The sequence below is a fragment of the Eurosta solidaginis genome, chromosome 1 (genome assembly GCF_040869045.1).
Source record: "Eurosta solidaginis isolate ZX-2024a chromosome 1, ASM4086904v1, whole genome shotgun sequence".
Classification (NCBI taxonomy): Eukaryota; Metazoa; Arthropoda; class Insecta; order Diptera; family Tephritidae; genus Eurosta; species Eurosta solidaginis.
Window position 1 is genome coordinate 394,387,858 of NC_090319.1, and position 15,513 is coordinate 394,403,370.

Sequence of the window (15,513 nt, forward strand, 5' to 3'; positions counted from 1 at the left end):
CAGGAGGCCTAACGTAATAACATTTTGGTCTGACTCAAAGACGGTTCTTAGCTGGATTAAATCAGATAGTCGTTGTTACAAGCAATTTGTATCACACAGAATTGCAGAAATTTTGGACTCGTCGAACGTAAACTGTTGGCGATGGGTTCCCGGAAAGTTGAATCCTGCTGATGATGCAACACGATTGAACGCACGCCTTGTTTCGAACTCTCGATGGATATGTGGCCCAGATTTCTTGAAAGAACCGGAGGATTCTTGGCCCAAGCTAGTTGATGGTGCTGCCGCGAAACCGTGCCTCGAAGAAAGGCGAGCGAAGTTCATACTTGCAATAAGTATTGACTCATCGTTAATAGATTTTGACAGATTTTCGAATTATTATAGGCTGTTAAGAGTCATTTGCTGGGTAAAGAAAGCTATGATGAAGTTTAGGTCTGTTCAAAAGCTGGAATTCACTCCAATATCATCACATTTCGTGCCACAGTTGACAGCGGAGGACATTTCTCAAGCTGAAAAGATTGTATGTCGTTTCGTTCAGGAGAACGTATATCCGGAGGAGATGCGCATTTTAGTAAACAGAAAACCAATCCCTAAAAACAGTCCGTTATTTAAGCTGACTCCGATAATTGACGACGAGGGAATATTGCGGCTATCAGGACGTATCGATTATGCTGATAGTGTCCCATTAGAAACAAAAAGGCCGATAATTTTACCGCATAAGCATCGATTATCCGGTCTCATTGCTAGACATTATCACGAAAAATACAAACATCAAAATAATGAGGCAATCATTTGCGCTATAAGAAGGAAGTTCTGGATAACTAATTTACGTAGTTTGGTTCGTGCAGCTAAAAGAGATTGTCAAATATGTAAAAACAGAATTGTGGAACCAAAGCCACCACTTATGGGACAGCTTCCAAGAGATCGCCTTACTCCGTACATTCGGGCTTTCAGCTATACTGGTGTAGATTTCTTCGGTCCATATAACGTAGCAGTTGGTCGCAGACAAGAAAAAAGATGGGGATGTTTATTTACATGTTTGACTGTACGAGCAATTCATTTAGAATTGGCAAAGGATCTGTCGTCTGATGCATTAATACTGTGCTTACGCAACTTCATAAACCGACGAGGAGTCCCGTTGAGAATGCGCAGTGACAGGGGTACGAATTTCGTTGGTGTGAGTAAAGAAGATTGGGTATTGGTAGAGAGGAAGTTGGTCGATGAAGGTGTAAAGTATGGGGTAGAATGGTTGTTTAACCCACCTGGTAATCCTTCAGCTGGAGGTGCATGGGAGCAAATGGTGGGCTGTGTCAAGCGAGTCCTTTCCTTTACGTTGAAGACAAAGGTGCCCCAAGTGGAGACGTTACAAAGTCTTTTAATTGAAGCTGAGAACTTGGTGAACTCTCGTCCACTAACTTATTTGCCATTAGACGAGGAAGATGCTGAACCTCTATCACCAAATCATTTCATATTAGGCTGCCCGAATGATGTTCAAACACCGTCCGTAGATGAGGGTGCTTGTTTGCGTAAGCAATGGCAAATCCTCCAACAAATGAAGCAGACCTTTTGGAAGAGATGGGTCCTAGAATACCTTCCTACATTAACGCGTCGAAGCAAATGGTGTCAACGAGTAGATCCATTGAAAGTTGGTGATGTTGTGCTTATATGCGATGAAAACGAGAGACGTGGTGAATGGAAGCGAGGCATCGTAGTGGAAGTTTTTACGGCATCTGATGGTCAAGTCAGATCAGCAATTGTCAAGACAGCTACAGGAAATTTAAGGAGACCTGCTTCTAAGTTGGCGGCATTAGACGTAGTTCGTGAATCTTCGGGCATCCAATCGATTCACGGGGGCCGGGATGTCGCTGAATCAAACCAAGATTTTATATTACCTTAAACATTGTAAACATGACATAATAACTTGACAGTTTAAACTTCATTTTATTTAATTTCATAAGTATGGCATCCTTTTATTATACATATAAATTTTCGTTAAACACGAAATTGAACGAAGCGTTTCTTCATAATATCTAAATCGCTTCCTTCAACTTCATTTTATAGAAAAACCTTCGAGGAAATTAAACGAACAAGTAAGAATCTTGTTACAAAATTTTTAATTTAATCATTTACTTATTATAACTATCTTGTAGATATTAAAACTTGCACAGTAAGACTGAATAAACACTGTCATGTTAAAATATTAGTTGTGTTTCCTTGAAGCGTTAGTTGCAGCGATAACATTGATACATCAACTTCCGGCGCAGTACGATTTTGACATTTGTCCATCGAATTTACAAAATCAAAGTACATGGAATTCTTATTTATGTATGTAGGTATGTCACCATGCTGCCACCTTGTATCGTTCCGCCATGATTGTCTGCCATATAGCATTGTCATTTTAATCGCTTGACATTTGATCCTTCATACTAATCGAGCAATTACTTCTGTGTGAAAGCAAAAAATGTACGATTTCATTAGAAGGTGAAATGAGATCATTAAGTTTCTGTGTGAAAACAGTATAAAACGCTTATCTAAATGTTGTAATGACTTTGAAATTACCTATGATCTCATATCTATGGTAAATAGCCAAAATTTATACCCAGACATAAGCTCTTCTGATTCTTCAGACGGGGAATATTTTATATAAATAATTAGTTTGTAATATTTTTTTATGTATATACACATATGCAATCATTTAAAGTAATTCCATGCGCTAGTCAAAGAAATGTGCCTGATATGTTTTGAAACAGGAAGTTATGCTTAAGTTATGTTTATAAGTTTTTATATAAAAAAAATTTAATGAATTAACCAACAAATTTCTGGCCTTTTTTAGCTTCTTTTTTTCTAAATTTAGCCTTTTCTAACCTTTTTTTTGCCAATCTAGCTTCTTTTTTTTGCATCACCTGACAACACTGGTCATAAGGGTGATTGGTCCTCATGATATTGCCATCAGAAAAAAACATTAGATATTAAAGCAAATATTCACACTCAGGTTCTTCTAACCATGACGGAACGATACAAGGTGGAAGCATGGGACAGCTGATTATAAACTTTTTTTATTTGATTTGATACATCAACTTCCGGCGCGTACGATTTTGACATTTGTCCATCGCATTTACAAAAACAAAGTACATGGAATTTTTATTTATGTTTGTAGGTATGTCACCATGCTGCCACCTTGTATCGTTCTGCCATGCTTCTAACAAACAAAGTCCCAATAGAGGAGAGAATGTGCGTATTTTACTACTCTCTGCTCTGCCGTTCGCTCCATTGCACAGTGGGCTTTTGCCCCGCTTGCGTCGACAAATTAATACCTCTACCAAGTAAATTAGATATCTCCAATAGTATTTTTTCAGAAAGTCGGAAAAAAATCAGGAATGCACTCGTTAAAAATGAAAAATAATCTGTTTTTTTTTTTTTGTTTTCTGGCAAGCTATATTTTTTTTACAAACTAAAATTCAATAAACACAATAAAAGTCCATATGAATAAAACTAGTAAGCGCTGTTTTCAAAAGAATCACTTGAAATTTCAATATTATAATATTATAACTACTTTTATGTGCATATGGCCCATTAGTGATCAGAGCTATCAATGTGTAAGAACTAAAAATTCGATATCTTCATTTGGGTTTTACGATATAAGAAAAGAAAAACGAATTAATCTTTGCAATGGACACAAATTTTTGTTTAACACCGAAATCAAATTACTGCGGGAAAATGTCTTACAACCAGACCTTTAAATTTCCACTAGTATTTAAATATTTTAATTTTAATAATTAATTAATTTTTATACTCAGTTGAGCAGAGTTCACAGAGTATATTAACTTTGATTGGATAACGGTTGGTTGTACAGGTATAAAGTAATCGAGATAGATATAGACATCCATATATCAAAATCATCAGTATCGAAAAAAAATTCGATTGAGCAATGTCCGTCCGTCCGTCCGTTAACACGATAACTTGAGTAAATTTTGAGGTATCTTGATGAAATTTGGTATGTAGGTTCCTGGGCACTCATCTCAGATCGCTACTTAAAATGAACGATATCGGACTATAACCACGCCCACTTTTTCGATTTCGAAAAATCGAAAAAATGCGATAATTCATTACCAAATACGGATAAAGCGATGAAGATTGGTAGGTGAGTTGAATTTATGACGCAGAATAGAAAACTAGTAAAATTTTTTAATTTAGAAGTTTGCAAGCTGTAATTTGGCATTCGTTGAAGATATCATGATGCAATTTGGCAGGAGCGTTACTCTTATTACTATATATATGCTTAATAAAAATTAGCAAAATCGGAGAACGACCACGCCCACTTAAAAAAAAAATGTTTTAAAGTCAAATTTTAAAAGAAAAGTTAATATCTTTACAGTATATAAGTAAATTATGTCAACATTCAACTTCAGTAATGATATGGTGCAACAAAATACAAAAATAAAAGAAATTTTCAAAATGGGCGTGGCTCCGCCCTTTTTCATTTAATTTGTCTAGGATACTTTTAATGCCATATGTCGAAACATATGTCAAAACATTACCAATCCTTGTGAAATTTGGTAGAGGCTTAGATTCCAGAACGATAACTATTTTCTGTGAAAAAGGGCGAAATCGGTTGAAGCCACGACCAGTTTTTATACATAGTCGACCGTCTGTCCTTCCGCTCGGCCGTTAACACGATAACTTGAGCAAAAAATCGATATATCTTTACTAAACTCAGTTCACGTACTTATCTGAACTCACTTTATATTGGTGTAAAAAATGGCCGAAATCCGACTATGACCAAGCCCACTTCTTCGATATCGAAAGTTACTAATAATGAAAAAAATGCCATAATAATATACCAAATACGAAAAAAGGGATGAAACATGGTAATTGGATTGGTCTATTGACGCAAAATATAACTTTAGAAAGAAACTTTGTAAAATGGGTGTGACGCCTACCATATTAAGTAAAAGAAAATGAAAAAGTTTTGCAGGGCGAAATCAAAAGCCCTTGGAATCTTGGAATGATAACTGTTGGTGGTATTACATATATAAATAAATTAGCGGTACCCGACAGATGATGTTCTGGGTCACCCTGGTCCACATTTTGGTCGATATCTCGAAAACGCCTTCACATATTCAACTACCACGACTCCCTTTTAAAACCCTCATTAATTCCTTTAGTGTGATACCCATATCGTACAAACACATTATACAGTCACCTCTGGTCCACCTTTATGGCGATATCTCGAAAAGGCGTTCACCTATAGAACTAAGGCCCACGCCCTTTTAAAATACTCATTAACACCTTTCATTTGATACCCATATTGCACAGACGCATTCTAGAGTCACCCCTGGTCCACGTTTATGGCGATATCCCGAAAAAGCGTCCACCCATAGAACTAAGCCCATTCCCTTTTAAAATACTTCTTAACATCTTTCGTTTGATACCCATATTGTACAAAAGCATTCTAGATTCAACCCTAATCCACCTTTATGGCGATATCTCGAAAAGGCGTGCACTGATAGACTTAAGGCCCACTCCCTCTTAAAATGCTCAGTAACACCTTTCATTTGATACCCATATCGTACAAACAAATTCTAGAGTCAGCCCTGGTCCACCGTTATGGCGATATCCCTAAATGGCCCACTCCCTCTTAAAATACTCTTTAATACCTTCCATTTGATACACATGTCATACAAACACATTCCAGCGTTACCCGAGGTTCATTTTGCTAAATGGTGATTTTCCCTTATTTTTCTCCAAAGCTCTCAACTGAGTATGTAATGTTCGGTTACACCCGAACTTAGCCTTCCTTACTTGTTTTAAAATAATCTATACGTCTGCTGTTGTTATTTTTTAATTATTTTAAATTAGTTAAATAATTTGAATTAGTAAATTATGTGTTTAATTTTCATCCGGTTGAAGAGTAGTAAGAGTGGAAATGGTGAAAATGAATAAAAAATAAGAATAAGTTATATTAATTGTGTTATTAAAAATTATCAAAAGTGCTTAAAGCAAATAGCTTTATTAATCTAATAAATATAGTAAAAAATTAAGCATATATATATATATAGAAATATATATAATTATTATTCCTGGAATTAAAAACAATAAATAAATAATTATTAATAATTAAAATGGTACACCCGCTGGCAATAACACGGGTGAAAATTTGAGACTAAACAAAATTTTAAACTTTTTTGCACTGATAAACCGATTTTTAATAACTCTCAGTTTAAAAAAAAAAACTAAACACACATTAATAGGCTTGCATAAAACAAACAAGCTGATTATAAGCTACTTAGACGAAGTATCTGTAAACGAAAGTAAATAAAAAATTCCTGCTTTATAAATCATAAATAAATTTAATCGACCACTGTAAATTCCGCTCTCCAAATGCTCTACTATCTTAGCTTGCTCTTGATCAACCCCATAAACATACCTACATACATACAATAATTTATCTAATATTTTGCTTTTATGTTTGTACTCTATTACTATGTAGGTTTGTATATTTGTTGGTTGGTGCGGAAGACATCGGTGAGTGAAAATGTGATGTTTGGAATATATGAGTCAGTGGAGCCGGTCTCCTACAGTCAGTCATTGGTAGAAGTTCAATCTGTTAAAACCATTCATTCGTGACTGAACCGCGCTTGTATAGGTTCAAACGTCTAACGGTTATCAATTATTTTTTGCTCATATAGTGCAACTCATAAAAACATTATTTTAGTAAGAATTTTCAAATTTCTTAATTGATCACTCCATCCGCAACTCTAATTGGTGCGTTTATAAAGGTGACACAAATTGGAAAATGTTCAGAAATAATTTAAAACGTTTTTTTCATTTATTGTATAAAATGTTCAATTTGTAGTATTCGTGTTGCAAACGCTACATATTTTTTTTTAACTGATTAATGCAAAAACAAAAAAAATGTGCACATGCGAATGGCAGAAAATCTGTGTTTATGGAGCCAATCAGCCAGACGTTTTTATTCAAAAAATTCTGATTTTCCCAACATACATACATACAATACATTTGCTCTACATGGATGTGTGAATGTGTGTGGTGTTTCAATTTATATAAAGAATAAGGTTTGATTCTCACTTTTTTAATATGCATGGATACGTACAGACTTACACACTAATTTGGGTAAATTAGATACCTATACATACATACATAGAACTGACTAAGAGTGGGAAGTGAAGCGAAAATAAGGAATATAGTAAAGAACAATGATCTGTAACTCAAACTAGTTTCGGATCTCATCTAAGCGGCCGCTATGGTGTGGTGGTAGCGTGATTCGCCTACCACGTAGTCGGCCAATTTGTAGGAAAAATTAAAAGGAACACGACGAAAATTGGAGCAGAAGCTCGGCCTAAAATCTCTTCGGAGGTTGTCGCGCCGGCATTTTTTATTTACTTACCTATTTTTTCCCCTCACTAGGGTAGGCACCTTGTCGTTGGTGTGAGGGCTTAAGCGAACTCCATAGCTCCCGACTATGAGGCGGAGCTGTTTAGGACTGACATCTACGCCGTTTCGCCTCATAGGAGGGCAGCGGGATGTCGGTGACCAAGAACTGCCAACCCCCTTATCCAGGGTGTTATGCGGACCGTGCCTATTGGACGATTTGCAGCCAGGGGATAAATTCGGCTATATTCGAAAGGAGCCTTCCCGATACCGGGCCACCTCGGGAAGTATTTAAGTAAGGGGCGCTGCTGCGGCGTACGGTTCTTTCCCCGTATATAATACTGGATCGCTGAGCCCGCCTTGTCGGGCAGGTGGTCGTACGACCAAGATGAACGACTCATTACCTGATTGTAATAAGGACGATGTAATGAGGAGGACTGAGTCGCAATCCAAGGACGACAAATACGAATTAAGCGATGCGTCGAACTCGGGGAGCGAGAGTAGTGCTGATTCAATGAAATCCGTGTTGGAGAAGCACACAAATGAAAATGGAGTAGAAGAGTGGAGAGGGGACGGAGCAGAGAAAGTAAAAGAGCTCTCTCGCAGTACCGTGCAGCACTAAGAATTGTACAACGCTTTGGAGCAGTGGTCGATCCAACAGAAGCGGAGATCGAGCGCTTGGAATGGGCCCATGAGGCGGTAGAAGCAGGCCGAAGGCAGTTCAAAAGGTTTGCTGCAACAAAACCCTCGGTTCTGCAACCGGTACGAGGAGGAAGAAGCACCGAATGGCAGAATGAAGAGGCAACGTTAGGCGGAAGCCGACAAGCCTACTTTCAAGAGGCAAATAGGACCCAGTCCTAGAGCCACGAGGCAGGGCAGTCGCATAGACAAGACAAGTAGGCCCAAAGCTGTAAGACAGATGGGCCCCAATAGCGAGGTAGCAAGTATGTAGCTCGAAAGTTGCGAGTCAGAGGGAAGTTCCAACTACGGAAGTAGGAGATAAGTTAAAGGGAGATAACGCTAAGACTCCGGCTTTCTCGGAGATGCTACAGGGAGTTAACGCTAGGACTCCGTCTTTCTCGGAGGTGCCAAAGGGAGATAACACTAAGACTCCGGCTTTTCCCGAGAAGATGAGTGATGTGGCAAAGCAGTCACTGACTGTGGTGCTGGTTGATCGTAGCAGTCCTTTCGGACAAATCACTACTGAAAGGTGGAGATCTGTGGAAAGGGAGCTTGTTAGCTTAATGCTTAAGGTGTTGCGGGAACAACCAAGTAAGCCCCTTCCAACCTTTGATTCGGGGGGATGGTATAATGGTGTGAAGATGATAGCGTACGACAACATCGCGAGCTTGCGGTGGCTGGAGTAAGTGCTTCCAAACCTCCAAAGGCAAGGCACGAACGCGCGGATTTAGGTGGTGGATAAAGCGCAAATCCCCACGGTACCAAAAGTTAAGGTATGGATAATATGCGTGATGAAGTCGGAGGATACACTGCGATTTCTGCAGAATCAGAATCCGAATATACCGACACAGGATTGGAAGGTACTTACTGTATCTCGGCCTACCGAGGATGGTCAGTTCTACATCTTCCAAATAAACAAGCGGGCGGAGGATATTTTGTACACGCAGCTTGGCAAAATGTCCTTTGGCACTGGCAAAATTTACATGCGACTCAGGAAAAGAAGTCCCGAGGATAAAAACCCTAACACGCTAGAGGTGGGCGAAGTCGAAAAGGACCTCAAAAGCCTAAGGGAAAAAAGACAGGTGGAGGTCCCCAACGTCACCACGAACGTACTAGAAGAGGACCAACCGCTAAATGGTGTTGTGACTCGCACAGAGGAACACCCGGCACAAAAGTCACGAGAGGCTGAAGGGGGCCTCGAATACTCTAAACCAAAAGGGCAAGGGGAGGACGACGAAGGTGCTGGAGGGGGACAAACAGCCCAATGGTGCTGCGAGTCCTATAGATAAACCTCCAACACAGTAAAGTGGCGTCGAGCGAACTCCTCCTAACCCTTATTTCACACATAAAATGGGGATTTATGTTAGATATATTTCAAACAAAGCAGAAGAAATTTCATGTATAACGAATTTACAAATATTTAATAGGTAAATTGAAGAAAATGCAATACAACATGAATAAACTTACGTACATATATTATACAATCTATTATATAAATAAATACAAAATTCTTTGCTGTCGTTTATCAATAATATAAATACAATCGTAGCGATTTTAAACATAACCACGAAACTAATTACAGCCATTTGAAAATGACGTAATTTGTGGTGCTGAGCCAATTTGAGTACAATTCTGGACAGACAAAAGTTGCCACATTAAGAACATATAAAAGTTCCAAAATTTTAAGAAAAATCACATTGAAAAAAAAAAAAGTAGGGTTAAGCAATCGCGCCCATTTTTTGTGAGGGGTATTTTTTTATCAATACTAACTTTTAAGGGATAAGACCCAGAAAAAAAAGAAATATTTTTTTTGCATCACCCTCATCTACATACATATATACATACATACATAAATAAATAGCTTGAAATGTTGGAGTACTACCCAGTAGAAAAGGGGATCATACTACGAGCGATTATGGATTGCTAAATAGGGAGCGTGGGAGTGCTCCCGCACTGTCCAAGACGTCAAACAAAACATGCTCCCTTTTAACATTGCATGTCCTAGGAGGGCGAGCGCTCTGTAAACGGTTGAAAAACGTGGAACTAGTAATTATAATTACAAAGTGAAATATTGAAGGCTATGGATTTCAAATAAGTTAGCTTATCTAAATTCAAGCGATTTTTAACAACTTTCTTAAATTTCTTGGCACGCTTCACATTTTTTTAATTTTTTCGTATCCCTGAACCTGATTTGATCTTTTCTATATCTGTTTTAACTTCAATCATTTCTTTTCGTAAGCGTGTTATCATTTCATACACACCACATTTTTTTTTTTTCCTGTAATTACTTTAAGCCTACGGCGCCAGGCCTCGATAGAGTTTTGAGTGCGTGGAAAATTTTCTCTAAATGTGTCTGAAACACACCAAAAATTAGGGTCATATTTCGGGACACCCGACCTTGTACTTGAACTAATATAATTTTTTTTAAACCAAATACATATTTTCTTAAAATCTTTATCAGTCGAGCTGTCAGTTGAATCAGTATAATACTCCGAAACACTTTCTGGAGGAACAAATGATAGAATTTTCAGCATACGGACAGATATGCACAAAACTTCATTATTTCCGTATTTTTGGGTAAACCTTTCTTTTGGGACTCGTCTCCAAATAATTTGACCGAAGTGAAATAAACATCCCTTATACTCGGCATCACGAAAATATTCTTTCGCCGCAGACGAGATGGTTTTTTCAAAATCCGAAATAATTCTTTTTGGATTCAAATTTATATTTTGTGCTGAAGCCAAATGAAGCAATTGATGAAAAAATTCAGTATATATGTACCTGCTTTGATTTTTTATTCATAAGGCAGAAAACGAGAGGCACAAATTGGCCATCAATTTACTCCCTAGATGGTGAAAAGCTGGCGAAAAACTGTCGGTACAACGAAAAACGTTCCATCCATCACCCAGCATTCCGATCTTCCTAATTCTTTTAAAGAATCCGACGTGCCTATAGTTATGTTTTTTGGCCGTCGAAATCCCAGTCGCTCAAAACGAAAAGTTCACCATCTAAGAAGTGTTCTGGAATATCGATTTGTTGTAAACTACTCGGCTCTCTGGCTGTATTTGTTGTTTTTCGAGTACGCGAAATTTTCATTTTTATGCTCGTTTTGATGGCAGGTACACTCGACACTCTGGTTGACAGTCAACAATTGCTTCCCTTATAATTTGGGAAGGTTCTAGAGAAGAGATGATGTACTCAGCTGTTTCACTTTATTGTTAGCATCACATATGGACCCAAGGTGGGCCTTTGGGTCGTGATTATGAGGGGTAGGATCCCGTTTTACTTCATGTGTGTCACTGGTTTCTTTAGTAATAATAACACTTTTACACAGCAGTGCCTTCCTTTGTGCACAAGACCATCGGCATTCTTCTTTTTTCTATTTTGCGAATGAAAATAGTATTCAAATTCATCAACAAATAGTTTTTGACCACCTTTATTAGATTTAGTTACTTTAACTTCCATTTTTGATTCAAATAAATAAATTACACTTCTTTCACTTCATGCACGCACTGAGGTTAAGAAATTAATGTAAGTTAAAAATTAGTAAATTCATTGCTGATAACTTAACGGTACAAGTTTTTTTTTTGCAATTTACATATAACCATATTGTTTTCCTAAATAGATGTTATGTTATCTTATCATCAGCAACGCAGCTGAAATCAATAATTTCCATCTATTGGGTCTGCTGGTATTGTGTTGGCTATTTTGCCATTGAATTTTATATGATGTAATAGCTGAGTGGCTAAAGTTTTCGACTACCATGCAACCGGCGCGGGTTCTATGCTTAGATCCAGGCTCTATATTTTAAAAATTTCGATAAACACAGCCCAAGTAAAGTAAAATAGAAAAACTAATATTTTTAATATTTCTGTTGATAAAAAAATACTTATAAACTTAAAAACAGGGATGCACCTTAACGTTAAGCTAATCGTTTATCAAAAAATTTCCACCGTTTCCGTTGAAACACTTCGAAATATTATCGATAAAGAAATTATCAAGATAAATTGTATTTCGTTTTTAACGGAAACGAAGAGCTTTCGTTAACGTTAAAAACGTTAACAAAAACGTGATACTTTGTGTTTGAATTGTGCTGGGAATGCTATAGCCATGGTGAAGCCGTAAGGTGGTAACAGCGAGCGGACATACACACACAAACTCCATGTAATTTGTTTGTGTAATTCGTTGGTGGTAATGTCAAAAATACTCTGAGAAATGTTCGTACTGTCAAAATTCATGAGAAAAGTTGCAATCAGCTTGGCTAATGCCCTCACCTTTAATGACTCCGCCATCAATCAGCTTTGTCAGCATAGTTTGAAATCAGGGATGCACCTTAACGTTAAGCTAATCGTTTATCAAAAAATTTCCACCGTTCCCGTTGAAACACTTCGAAATATTATCGATAAAGAAATTATCAAGATTAATTGTATTTCGTTTTTAACGGAAACGAAGAGCTTTCGTTAACGTTAAAAACGTTAACAAAAACGTGATACTTCATGTTTGAATTGTGCTGGCAATGCTATAGCCATGGTGAAGCCGTAAGGTGGCAACAGCGAGCGGACATACACACAAACTGCATGTAATTTGTTTGTGTAATTCGTTGGTGGTTATGTCAAAAATACTCTGAGAAATGTTCGTACTGTCAAAATTCATGAGAAAAGTTGCAATCAGCTTAGCTAATGCTTTCACCTTTAATGACTCCGCCACCAGTCAGCTTTGCCAGCATAGTTTGAAATTAATAATCAACATAAACGATTTGATTTCGTTTTGATACGGCAGAAAACGAAACAAAATCGTTTCGTTAATTTGACTTTCTTAACGTTAATAAACGAAACGAAATGACTTCGTTTCGTTTATTAACGTTAATTATCATAACGAAATGATATCGGTTCGTTGGTTAAGCATGCCTGTTTGAAATTAATAATCAGCATAAACGATTTGATTTCGTTTTGATATGGCAGACAACGAAACAAAATCATTTCGTTAATTTGACGTTCTTAACGTTAATAAACGAAACGAAATGACTTTGTTTCGTTTATTAACGTTAATTATCGCAACGAAATGATATCGGTTCGTTGATTAAGCATGCCTGCTTAAAAACAATTTAAACAAGTAAGGACGGGACTGTCTTCATACCTTTCATGAATGGGGCTGAACAATAATCTTATGCCGTTCGTAATCTCCAATAATCGGATGTATAAGATAAGAAATATATAATTAACAGATCTACATACCTAAACGATTTTTAAGATAAATATAAAATAAAAAATAGGTAGGTACTTTGTGTGAGGATGCAAAGTTTCGGGTTTTTTGTGGTCTGCGTGTAAAAACTATGACTACGAATCACGTATTTCAACAATATATGACGTAAACGTAACTATTTGATGAAACTTGATGAATTTTGAAGCTTCTAGCCGTAAAAAAGGGGCAAAAAAATACAGTTTATATGGGGTATATAATATATATACCACCGATCTCTATGATTTTTTCAGACAACAATATATGCTACATATATACGTAAGCAATCGATGAAATTTAAAGCTTATAGCTGTTAAAATGGGGTAGAAATTGCGAAAAGTTTCTTATCTGAACAATCGGTTGTATGAGATATATACTATATATACAACCGATCTCTATGATTTTTTCAGACAACAATATATGCTATATGCGTAAGTATTCGGTGAAATTTGAAGCTTCTAGCTGTTAAAATGGGGCTAAAATTTGCGAAAATATATATATATATATACTATATATATACTATATATACCACCATATATATACTATATATACCACCGATCTTTATGATTTTTTCTGACAACAATATATGCTATATACGTAAGCATTCGTTGAAATTTGAAGCCTCTAGCTCTTAAAATAGGGCAGTAATTACGAAAAGCTCCTTATCTGAACAATCGGTTCTGGGGGATATATACTATATATACGACCGATCTCATCAATTTTTTCAGGCAACAATATGTGCAATATACGAAAGTATATGGTGAAGTTTGAAGCTTTAATCTGTTAAATTGGGTAAGATATTACAAAAATCCTCTTTTTCTGAAAAATCGGTTGTATGGAGGATATATGCTATAGTGGTCCGATCCGGTCGGTTCCGACAAATGTCTAATCGGACACCCAAATACACCCGCTCACCAAATTTTATCAAGATATCTCAAAAATTGAGGGTCTAGTTTGCATACAAACAGACAGACGGACAGACGGACATCGCTAAATCAACTCAGCTCTTCAACCTGATTATTTCGGTATACTTAATGGTGGGTCTATATATTTTCCTTTAAGGACTTACAATTTTCGGTTTCGTGACGAAATTAATATACCATTTCATTTTCATGAAAGGTATAAAAACGTAAAAATAAAAATTGCCCTGACCAGTGCACGGACTTTTAAAAAGGGAATGTTGGTAGACGAAAAATTAAAATAGTTGTAGAAGTTGGTAGATTTTTTTTCCAAGAAAACAATTTGTACAAAACAATACATAATTTATTGTAAAACAAATAAAGGACATTTCACGGAATTAACACTTTTCGAGCTTGAAATCCTGACGAAAATTTACCGAAACGTCTATAATATAACGAAATGTTGGGTGATTTTTGGGCTTTGGTAGTAGAAGTGGTAGAAAATGAAAATGGGTCAAAAACTTGGTAGATCTACCAATAAAGTAGTAAAGTCCGTGCACTGGCCCCGACCTGTAATTGAACTCACAGCCCTCTGTGTGCTAGCCGGTGTGCCTAGCAGCTGCGCCACTTCCACATATTGAAATAGGCTGCAAAATGCGCAATAAGCTATAAGTATAAATAAACTTGAAACTTCGCTTACTTACTTACTTACTTACTTACTTAATTGGCGCTTAACCGTCTAAACGGTTATGGCCGTCCAACAAACTTCGCTTATGTCTTAAATATCCGTTTCTCTTTTTGTATCAGTTTCGTTGTTAGCTTGTTCGAATTATAGCGACTAGCAGTCCTATATATGGATAAGTAAAAGTATGTATTGCCAAAACGTGAATATATAGTTATACATACATAAATATGAATGAAAGGGGAAAGAGATATTGCTATTTTTTACACGGCCATGATGTTTATCATAGCACTGGGATTTTGTGTTTGGGGATTTTGATTTTGGGGATTTTGAATTTGGGGATTATGTGTTTGGGTATTTTTTTTTCTTTGGGGATTTTCTGTTTGGGTATTTTTTTTTTTTTTTTTGGGATTTCGTGGCACCCCCGCTTACGACTGCGTATAACAAAGCTTGCCCTCTAAGAAGATTCAGAGGAAAAGCAAAACCGCCATGGTGGAGCAATGAGCTGAGTCTTCTAAGAAGACAGGTAAAAGAAATGTTTGAGCTCGCAAAGACCACGGAAAGCGAAGCGTGTCGGGACGAGTACAGGGATCTACTGAGGATCTACAAGCGTGAAATTACCAG

General features: G+C 36.9%; 1 protein-coding gene across 7 annotated transcripts in view; it reads left to right on the top strand.

Moving 5' to 3' along the window:
* The window catches only part of LOC137238533 (acyl-CoA Delta-9 desaturase), a 149,965-nt gene that overhangs the window by 73,324 nt on the left and 61,128 nt on the right, over window positions 1–15,513 (top strand). The window contains exon 1 of one of the 7 annotated variants that reach the window (XM_067763643.1): window positions 6,588–6,711. The exons of 3 other annotated variants lie outside the window; for them this stretch is intronic. The gene's annotated coding sequence lies outside the window, so the exon portion shown is untranslated. Of the gene's footprint in view, window positions 1–6,587; window positions 6,777–6,935; window positions 7,074–15,513 lie in introns of those variants that run through there. 3 more of the 7 variants (XM_067763641.1, XM_067763642.1, XM_067763645.1) reach the window with 3 other exon arrangements.